This window comes from Balaenoptera ricei, chromosome 1 (assembly GCF_028023285.1).
Source record: "Balaenoptera ricei isolate mBalRic1 chromosome 1, mBalRic1.hap2, whole genome shotgun sequence".
Lineage (NCBI taxonomy): Eukaryota > Metazoa > Chordata > Mammalia > Artiodactyla > Balaenopteridae > Balaenoptera > Balaenoptera ricei.
The window spans coordinates 107,974,604-107,985,902 of NC_082639.1; positions in this window are offsets into that span (position 1 = coordinate 107,974,604).

Below are 11,299 nucleotides of genomic sequence, written 5' to 3' on the forward strand. Positions count from 1 at the left end.
GAGTTCACTGCTTTCTGCCCTCCCACAGCCTCATACGCCTTCTACTGTACACACACGGTCACTTTCCTCCCCGCAGCCCCGAGCCTTCCCGCCCCTTCCACACAGCTCGTCCATGCACTTGCAACCAACAGCCCTCGATTCGCTCCCACACCACGGGAGATCATGTCGTCTTTCACCACCAGATCACGAACCAGCAGCCCCTGCGCTGAGATATCTACATACGACACGCCCCATCCGTCCAGCCGACGGGAATTACCGCTCCCCTCCAGCCCACGCCCCGCCCTACTCCGCGCCTCCCTCCTCCCACGCCGTCCAGCCGAGCCTACCAGAGGGCGGGCGCCCTCTGGGGGAAGTGACGTCCACCGCTCGCTCTTCTCCCACCCGCCCCCACCCGCCCCCACCCGCCCCCGCCCGTTGGGGCCGTGCGCGCGCGGCTGGCTGCTTAACCTCTGTCCTGCCGGGCACCTGTCTGGCGGCCTGCCGAAGCCTGAGCACCTTTTTTGAACTGCAACGGCTTTCAATGCGTAGACTAGAGAACATTTAGGAGTCCAGGGGAAACCGGTTCCTTTCAAATCCAGTTGTCTTTGTGACGTACTATCGTGTGTATGTCTAGTAAAACGCGTTAACCATTATGACTGGCGGTGAACTCTATTCCATTCTTGAAAGTTCAATTTCGTTCATCGGAAATTTCATTCATTTTATTCCCCGTCTTCAGGTGTTGTTTTGACTCTGTCCTTGAACAGATTTTAACACCTATCTGCTACCCTCTGACTTTGGAGTCAAATACGTTCTTTAACACATGCTCATTTGTTAATTATTTTAGGTCTCAGTAAAATGAGAGTCGTTCACTTTGAAATGTCACCTTTCCATAAATTATTGTTTTTCATGTGTGCAGAGAGCATGGCCTAGGGGTCATTAACTTACTGAGATCATTGGGCAGGATGTGGCTCTTGTGCCACCATTATTTTATTGTTTGGGGGCATATCTCATGCTCTGTTGCATGGCTTTGTTGCTAAGCAGGCCTGCTTGGCTTTGTGCTTAAGCAAACCTGCTTTCTTGAGTGATCATTAACTTTCGGGGTCTCCCATACTTTTTTCTTTACCTACAAACCCCTAGTGGGAGTAACTATTTAATTACCTACTTTGTCCCTTTACTCTGTCCCTATCACTATCATATAAGTTAGTTTCAAGTTACCAAAATTTGGAGAGACTATTTAATAGCCTTTCTTTCTTTTTTTAAAAATTTTATTTATTTTTGGCTGCGTTGGGTCTTTGTTGTTGCATGCGGGCTTTCTCTAGTTGTGGACAGCAGGGGCTACTCTTCATTGCGGTGCGCGGACTTCTGATTATGGTGGCAAGGTCTCTAGGTTTGCGGGCTTCAGTAGTTGCAGCACGTGGGCTCCGTAGTTGTGGCGCATGGGCTCTGTAGTTGTGGCACACGGGCTCCAGAGCACGTGGGCTCTGTAGTTTGTGGCACATGAGCTCTTTCACTGAGGCGCACGAGCTCAGTAGTTGTGGTGTGCAGGCTTAGTTGCCCCACGGCATGTGGGATCCCCAGCTAGGCATCAAACCCACATCCCCTGCATTGGAAGGAGGATTCTTTACCACTGGACCACCAGGGAAGCCCCAGATCTGTATTTATTTTTGAAATCTTTTTTTCACCTTAGCTCAAGGAATAATTGTATCATAGCAACCTACGATTGATTCTATCTGACCAGGTGTTTTAAAACTTTTTGAGATTTTTGACAGACTTCCCAAGTATCAAATTCTAACTAAAGTTCTTTTGACCTCCAGCTAACTTTGGGGTGCTTCAAAGGGCACCTGGAACATCCCAGAGATCCTAAACTAACTGGGTTCATTTGATATGTTAAATTACATGGGAAACATTGTCCAAACTCGCTGTTGCCTGTGTCAACTGGAATCATCAGGCTCTCCCCAGTCTTATTGCAGCCGCCATACAGATAGGGGAAAGGGTTTGGGGTTCTTTTGCTGTCTAGTCTCTCACCTTACTCTATGTCCAAAAAATCCCCTGTGGGAATACTCCCACCTCTAGGCCTTCAGGTCCTGACACCTCCGTGACATTTTCCGTTGCACCCAACTCCAATTCCTCTAGGAGTTCCTTTTTGCACTTCTAGGACCCTCTTCACTCCAGGCCTTGGCAGCCCATACCTTTACAGACTACCTATTGGGCTGGCCACTTCCAAGCAGCCCACATCCTAGGCTTTATAGATGCTCAATCTCAAGGAATACACCCCAACATAGGGAAACTTGTTATAGGACATAAGCTTTATGGACAACAGATCCTCCTCAAGGAGAGTCCTGGCAATGCACTGGCACTGGTTCAAACGTCCCCTATCGGGGACCCCTCGCACAAGGGACTGGGTCGACCTGAGACATCTGGTTAGGAATTGATGGGAGAGTAGAGGACGCTCAAAATCCCATTAGGTAAGAAGTGTATTCAGAGGACACTCCGACCCCCTTCCAACAGAAGCCTCCTGGTAAAATGTCTCTGGGACGCCAGACTTCATTTCTAGGAGCGCTCTCGGGTGCAGGTTACTCAGCATGGGAGGGTCCTCTTCTAAGCCAGAAGAAATACCTCTGGAATGTATCCTTAAAAATTGGAAAAATTTTTAAATAGATGGGCTGAAAAGGAAAAAACTTAAACTCTACCGTAACACGGCCTGGCCTTTATATAAGTTGCGGGGGGGGGGGGGGTGGGGATGGAGTTAAATGGCCTGAAAATTGGTCTCGAAATTACAATATCATCTTGCAATTGGATCTTTACTGTCACAAGAAGGGAAAATGGACTGAGATTCCATATATCCAAGCCTTCATGGTCCTTTACCAAAAGCCTGCTCTATGTGGCTCCTGTAATCAAAAGGCTGGGGAATCAGAAAGCACTCCTGACATTTTAGATGATCCCCTTCTAAGCTTCCCCAATTCTCGGGGGTGGGGGCCGCGCAGGGAGCCAAGTTTCCCCTGCTTCTCCAGAGCCACCTGCTTCTCTGGAGGCACCTACTTCTCCAGATCCTTCTGACCAATTCCAAACTCCACCTTCCTATGTCCCTTTATACCCGCTGTTACCCCAGGAGGGAGAGACTAGTCCCTCCAGAGTAACTCATAGTGGAACTTCCTATCACCCAGGATCGGGAAAAGGATGCCCTCTTAGGGAAGTGGCAAATGGCAAAGGGACAATCAGAGTACATGTGCCCTTCTCTTTAACCGATTTAGCCCAATGCAAACAGAGACTGGGCCGATTTTCTTTTTTCTTTTTTTTTTAAATTTATTATTTATTTATTATTTTTTTATTTTTGGCTGTGTTGGGTCTTCGTTTCTGTGCGAGGGTTTCCTCCAGTTGTGGCAAGTGGGGGCCACTCTTCATCGCGGCGCGCGGGCCTCTCACTATCGCGGCCTCTCTTGCTGCGGAGCACAGGCTCCAGACGCGCAGGCTCAGTAGTTGTGGCTCACGGGCCCAGTTGCTCCGCGGCATGTGGGATCTTCCCAGACCAGGGCTCGAACCCGTGTCCCCTGCATTGGCAGGCAGATTCTCAACCACTGTGCCACCAGGGAAGCCCCTGGGCCGATTTTCTGAACACCCTAGTAAGGTTGTTGAAGGGTTTCAGGCCCTAACTATGGCCTTTGATTTAACTTGGAAGGATGTCCAAACAGTCCTATCAACTTTCTGTGCCCGTGAGGAAAATCAGAATTTGGGCAGCAGCACAGGGGCACACTGACCAGCTTGCCAGGGACCAGCCGGAACATTTTGTTATGGGTGGAGGCACAGTCCCAAATCAGAAGGCTTGTTGGAGTTATAATTCCCGGGAGGGAACAGAAGCCAGGAAACACATGATACAGTGTGTATTAGAAGGAATGAGAAAGTGTATCAAAAAGCCAGTTAACTATGAAAAGGTTAAAGGAATGACCCAAGAAGAAAAAGAAAATCCAGCCCTCTTTCAGGGACAGCTTGTGGAGGCTTTTAGAAAGTTTACTAACGCTGATCCATCCACGCCTGAGGGTCAATCCCTGCTGGGACAACATCTTATCAGCCAGTCTGCCGCAGATATTAGGTGGAAACTCCAAAAATTACAATTAGGCCCACAAATCCTGATTCCCCAACTCCTAGGGGTGGCCTTTGGGGTATTTAATAGTCGAGATCAAGCTGAGGAAGAAGAGAGAACCTGATGTGAAAACAGGCAGGCCAGGGCTCAAGCCAAACTGATGGCCATAGCTGTCAGCCATGCCTCGCAACCTCAGGACAACCCAAGGGGGCCAAGGAAGTTTAACCATCCACCTGGAGGTAAAACTAGCAAGGGAGAATGCTTCAAATGTAAGTCAACTGGCCACTGGGCCCAAAAGTGTCAAAAAGAACCCCCCGGTCCGTGCCCAGTCTGCAAACAAAGAGGTCATTGGAAGTGGGACTATCCCCAGTTCCGAAGGGGAAGGGGGGCTCCTGCTCCTGAGATGGCCATGCCGGATGACTGAGGTGGCCCAGGGATTCTGGCGGCTCCCCCCAGCAAGATGTCTATCTCCATTGGGGAGCCCTAGGTGGTCCTTGACGTGGCAGGTAAAAAAATCAGTTTTTTAAAATGATACGGGAACCACTTACTCTGTCCTGATCTCTCACACTGCGCCTCTTTCCTCCAAAAGCTGTACCATGACTGGTGTTGACAGAAAGCCTTGCACCCATTTCTTCACTGGGTCTCTCACTTGCCAGTTTGAACAGCGTTTGATCTCACATGGCTTTTTAGTTGTGCCTGAGTGTCCTACCCCACTACTGGGGAGAGACCTTCTGGGCTCCCTTGGAGCCATATTACGGTTAGGAGGCCCCGAGCAGCCCATTTTCTTGTCTCTGACTAAGACAAATCAGCTGGAAGAACAACGGCCTATTCCCAGCCATATTCTACACGCAGTAAACCCTGCAGTTTTGGACAAGGGAATCCCTGGGAAGGCTATAAACATCCAACCTGTAAAAATTAGCCTTAAGCCAGAAGTCGCTTATCCTAACAAGAGACAGTAAGTACCCCATAAAGTTGGAAGCAAAAAAAGGTTTGCAACCCCTCATAGATAAATTCTTAAAACATGGCATCTTACTGCCCTGTCAGTCTCCATGCAATACCCCTGTTCTGCCAATTATTAAGCCAAATGGGGAATATCGAATGGTACAAGACCTTAGAGCAGTAAATGATGCAATGGTCCCTCTACACCCCTTTGTAGCCAATCCTTATAATATATTAGTCCAGGTTTCTGGAGATGCCAAATGGTTTACTGTGCTTGACCTCAGGATGCCTTCTTCTGCATCCCAGTTCATCCCTCATCTCAGTATCTTTTTGCCTGCAAGTGGACTAAGCCCCACTCAGGCCAAATGCAAAAATATACCTGCACAGTATTGCCTCAGGGGTTTTGGGACAGCCCACACTTGTTCACCCAGGCCCTAGGAAAAGAACTAAGGGAAATACATCTAAAAGAAGGGGCCATTCTACAGTATGTAGATGACATATTAATATGTAGTCCCACCATGGAAGCCTCAGATCAGAATACTAATGAAGCCTTTAATTTCTGTGGGTCCTGGGGCTACAGGATCTTCCAGAAAAAAGCACGAATCTCAAAGAAACAAATTAAATATCTAGGATATATTATAAACTCTGGAAGTAGACAGTTATCTCCAGATAGAAAACAAGCTATATTAGGCTTAAGTGCACCCAAGACATAAAAACATCATACTTTCTTAGGCATGGCAGGATTTTGCAGAATTTGGATTCCAGGATTCAGACTAATGGCTAAGCCTCTATATGAAGTCACTAAAGGCCCAGGTACAGAACCATTACTTTGGACTGGGGAAAAAGAAAAGGCTTTTAATCATATCAAACAGACCCTCACCAGAGCTCCTGCTCTGGGTCTCCCCAATTTAAAAAAACCATTTATCTTGTACGTAGCTGAAAAACAGGGGGCAGCTCTGGGGGTCCTTGCGCAAAAGCTAGGAGAATTTCCTCAGCCTACAGGTTAATTTCCAAACAACTAGATTCTGTGGCCCAAGATTTGCCTGGCTGCCTCCAGGCACTAGCTGCCACTGCTTTATCAGTGGAAGAAGCTAACAACAAGCTTACCTTTGGACAGCCACTGGAAGTCCAGACCCCTCATCAAGTACAAGGGATTCTGGAGATTAAAGGCCACCACTGGCTAACTGGAGGCTGCCTTTCTAAGTAGCAGGCTTTACTCCTTGACTCCCCAGAGCTAACCCTCAAAACTTGCCATACCCTCAACCCGGCTACATTGATGCCCGCTGAAAGCCCAGAACTAACACATTCCTGCCTTGAAACCATTGACCAGGTTTATGCCAGTAGGACTGATCTAACAGACCAGGCCGTAGACAACCCTGAGGAAGAATGGTTTACTGATGGCAGTAGTTTTGTTAAAGATGGAGTCAGTAGGACAGGGTACGCTATTGTGAGCACTCATAGTGTTATAGAAACAAAACCTTTGCCACCTAACACGTCAGTCCAGAGTGCTGAGCTAATAGCCCTAACTTGAGCCTTAACCTTAGGGGAAGGAAAAATTATAAATACATGCACAGACTCAAAATATGCCTTCCTTGCTTTACATGTCCATGCAGCTATCTGGAAAGAAAGAGGACTTTTAAATGCAAAAAATTCCCCTGTAAAATATGGGGCTGAGATTTTACATCTCATAGCAGCAGTTAAAAACCCAAAACAAGTCTAGGTTCCCTGGCCAAGATGGTATTAGACAAGCGATTGACCCTTGATTATCTATTGTCAGAACAAGGAGAGGTATGTGCTATTGCCAATACTTCTTGTTGCACATATGTCAACACCCCTTTCCAGGTAGAAACAAACATTGAAAAACTTCGGCAACAGTTTCAGCAGGCAATTAACCACTATTCCTCACTATTCAAGATGGGTGGGGAGGGACTTCCCTGGTGGCACAGTGGTTAAGAATCCACCTGCCAATGCAGGGGACATGGGTTCAAGCCATGGTCTGGGAAGATCCCACATGCCGCGGAGCAACTAAGCCTGTATGCCACAACTACTGAGCCTGCGCTCTAGAGCCCACGAACCACAACTACTGAGCCCGCACACCGTAACTACTGAAGCCTTCATGCCTAGAGCCCGTGCTCCGCAACAAGAGAAGCCACCCCAATAAGCCCGCGCACCGCAGCGAGGAATAGCCCCCGCAAGCCACAACTAGAGAAAGCCCGCGCGCAGCAACAAAGACCCAATGCTGCCAAAAAAAAAAAATGGGTGGGGAAATTGAAAACTGGTTCTCTGATTTGTTCTCTTGGATCTCACAAAGTATAAAAAACTTTCTGGCAGGAGTTTTTTATTTTCTCATAACCCTTTTCTTTTCAGTCATACTGATTTATGCTATATTTCGTCTAGTACTCTGTTGTCTTCCTTACTGTTGTAAACCTGTGACTAAGACTTTTTGGTCCAAGAAGGAGACCTGGGACCAACAGGTCCAGACCTTCCATTCCAAAAATAGAGAAACATGTTAAACTTTAACCCCGAGATTAACAAAAATATACATCCAAGGAGAATGGCTTCTTGTCAGGGGCAACATTGCTTTCCCTGTCTTGTCAACAGTTAAGGAAGCCCAGAGTTAACCTGGTTCCTTTCATTTCTAGGACCTTTAATGGCTATTGTTGTTCATCTTTTTTTAGCCCTTGTTTGTTTAACCTTTTGGTTAAGTTTGTGTCTTCTAGGCTCCAACAGTTTGAAGTACGGCTCATGATGGCTCAAGGAATTCAACCCATTCCAGCGGAGAGTGGCTCAGGTCCCTACAGGTCCTTGGAACAGTCAGCAAGGGACTTCTACACCTCTAGGGTAGGCTAGGGTCTGCGGCCCCTGTCCAGCAGGAAGAAGTTTCAGAAGAAGAGACCTTTGGTCCCTTACCCCTTTAAGGGTGTAGAGTCTCTCGGGGGGAATGAGACAGGCTGTGACCTGGGACACTTTGCTGCAGTGCTGCAATGCTTGCACCTGGACAAACCTCTCCTGCAGCAACAAAATACAAAGAAACTATATGGGATTAAAATTAACTGCGTGCACGCACAGTTGGGGCAAATTATGGACAAAAAGCCCAAAAAACCCAACGGCCACTTTTGAAGAGCCGGGAGCAAAAACAGGGTGTCTGGAGCAAAAGCAGGTACTGAGCATGCCCTTTGCACTCAACACCACCATAGGGGTGGGCAAAACACCTAAGCCACCCCTCTGGCCTGACCCCCCCGTACACACCCCTACCCTCACCCCGTCTAAGGAACCAGCTCGCCCCTCCCTCAGGGAGCCAGCAAGGGAAACTGTTACCTGTTCTCGCTCCCCGCTGCTGCAGCAAGGGCCCCAATAAAGCCTTGCCTGAATTTCCTGTCTGGCCTCTAGTCAATTTCTATTGACTGGGGAAGGTCAAGAACCCTGGTAGGTATCACAGTGGTTAGCACTCCGGGCTTTCGCTGCCAAGGGCGCGGTTTTGATCCCTGGTCCGGAAACTAAGATCCCACAAGCCACTTAGTGCAGCCAAAAATAAAAACAAACAAATAAATAAATTAAATTAAAAAAAAATTTTTTTAAATGGCCAAAGCACTGACCCTCCTTTCTGTGTCCCTGAAAGCAGGAAATAAATCTTTCATATAAAAGGTGCACTTGGGACTTCCCTGGTGGCACAGTGGTTGGGAATCCACCTGCAGGGGACACAGGTTCAAGCCCTGGTCCTGGAAGAGCCCACATGCTGTGGAGCAACTGAGCCCGTGCGCCACAACTACCGAAACCTGCGCACCCTAGGGCCCACGTGCCGCAACTACTGAGCCTGCGTGCTGCAACTACTGAAGCTCGCGAGCCTAGAGCCTGTGCTCCGCAACAAGAGAAGCCACCACAATGAGAACCCCGTGCACCACAATGAAGAGTAGCACCCGCTCACCGCAACAAAGACCCAATGCAGCCAAAAATAAATAAAATTAATTAAAAAAAAAAAGATTCTTAAAAGGTGCACTCCCTGCATCTGGTGGTAGAAGGACAGACACCCTTATTATCAGAGATAGGGAATTCAAGCTGAGAAGCTTATATAAACAAACCATGCTACCTCTTTAATTTACTATCCCAAGCCCAAACTCCACTTAGATTGTTTACTAGTTGAGCGCCCAAAACCTAAGTTCCTTTGTCGTGTCAATTACTCACAAACTTATAGTTTCTCTGTCTCTACGCTCTGAGCCACAACTACTGAGCCTGCGCGTCTGGAGCCTGTGCTCCGCAGCAAGAGAGGCCGCGATAGTGAGAGGCCCGCGCGCCGCGATGAAGAGTGGCCCCCACTTGCCACAACTGGAGGAAACCCTCGCACAGAAACGAAGACCCAACACAGCCAAAAATTAAAAAAATAATAAATAAATAATAAATTAAAAAAAAAAAGAAAAAAGAAAATCGGCCCAGTCTCTGTTTGCATTGGGCTAAATCGGTTAAAGAGAAGGGCACATGTACTCTGATTGTCCCTTTGCCATTTGCCACTTCCCTAAGAGGGCATCCTTTTCCCGATCCTGGGTGATAGGAAGTTCCACTATGAGTTACTCTGGAGGGACTAGTCTCTCCCTCCTGGGGTTAACAGTGGGTATAAAGGGACATAGGAAGGTGGAGTTTGGAATTGGTCAGAAGGATCTGGAGAAGTAGGTGCCTCCAGAGAAGCAGGTGGCTCTGGAGAAGCAGGGGAAACTTGGCTCCCTGCGCGGCCCCCACCCCCGAGAATTGGGGAAGCTTAGAAGGGGATCATCTAAAATGTCAGGAGTGCTTTCTGATTCCCCAGCCTTTTGATTACAGGAGCCACATAGAGCAGGCTTTTGGTAAAGGACCATGAAGGCTTGGATATATGGAATCTCAGTCCATTTTCCCTTCTTGTGACAGTAAAGATCCAATTGCAAGATGATATTGTAATTTCGAGACCAATTTTCAGGCCATTTAACTCCATCCCCACCCCCCCCCCCCCGCAACTTATATAAAGGCCAGGCCGTGTTACGGTAGAGTTTAAGTTTTTTCCTTTTCAGCCCATCTATTTAAAAATTTTTCCAATTTTTAAGGATACATTCCAGAGGTATTTCTTCTGGCTTAGAAGAGGACCCTCCCATGCTGAGTAACCTGCACCCGAGAGCGCTCCTAGAAATGAAGTCTGGCGTCCCAGAGACATTTTACCAGGAGGCTTCTGTTGGAAGGGGGTCGGAGTGTCCTCTGAATACACTTCTTACCTAATGGGATTTTGAGCGTCCTCTACTCTCCCATCAATTCCTAACCAGATGTCTCAGGTCGACCCAGTCCCTTGTGCGAGGGGTCCCCGATAGGGGACGTTTGAACCAGTGCCAGTGCATTGCCAGGACTCTCCTTGAGGAGGATCTGTTGTCCATAAAGCTTATGTCCTATAACAAGTTTCCCTATGTTGGGGTGTATTCCTTGAGATTGAGCATCTATAAAGCCTAGGATGTGGGCTGCTTGGAAGTGGCCAGCCCAATAGGTAGTCTGTAAAGGTATGGGCTGCCAAGGCCTGGAGTGAAGAGGGTCCTAGAAGTGCAAAAAGGAACTCCTAGAGGAATTGGAGTTGGGTGCAACGGAAAATGTCACGGAGGTGTCAGGACCTGAAGGCCTAGAGGTGGGAGTATTCCCACAGGGGATTTTTTGGACATAGAGTAAGGTGAGAGACTAGACAGCAAAAGAACCCCAAACCCTTTCCCCTATCTGTATGGCGGCTGCAATAAGACTGGGGAGAGCCTGATGATTCCAGTTGACACAGGCAACAGCGAGTTTGGACAATGTTTCCCATGTAATTTAACATATCAAATGAACCCAGTTAGTTTAGGATCTCTGGGATGTTCCAGGTGCCCTTTGAAGCACCCCAAAGTTAGCTGGAGGTCAAAAGAACTTTAGTTAGAATTTGATACTTGGGAAGTCTGTCAAAAATCTCAAAAAGTTTTAAAACACCTGGTCAGATAGAATCAATCGTAGGTTGCTATGATACAATTATTCCTTGAGCTAAGGTGAAAAAAAGATTTCAAAAATAAATACAGATCTGGGGCTTCCCTGGTGGTCCAGTGGTAAAGAATCCTCCTTCCAATGCAGGGGATGTGGGTTTGATGCCTAGCTGGGGATCCCACATGCCGTGGGGCAACTAAGCCTGCACACCACAACTACTGAGCTCGTGCGCCTCAGTGAAAGAGCTCATGTGCCACAAACTACAGAGCCCACGTGCTCTGGAGCCCGTGTGCCACAACTACAGAGCCCATGCGCCACAACTACGGAGCCCACGTGCTGCAACTACTGAAG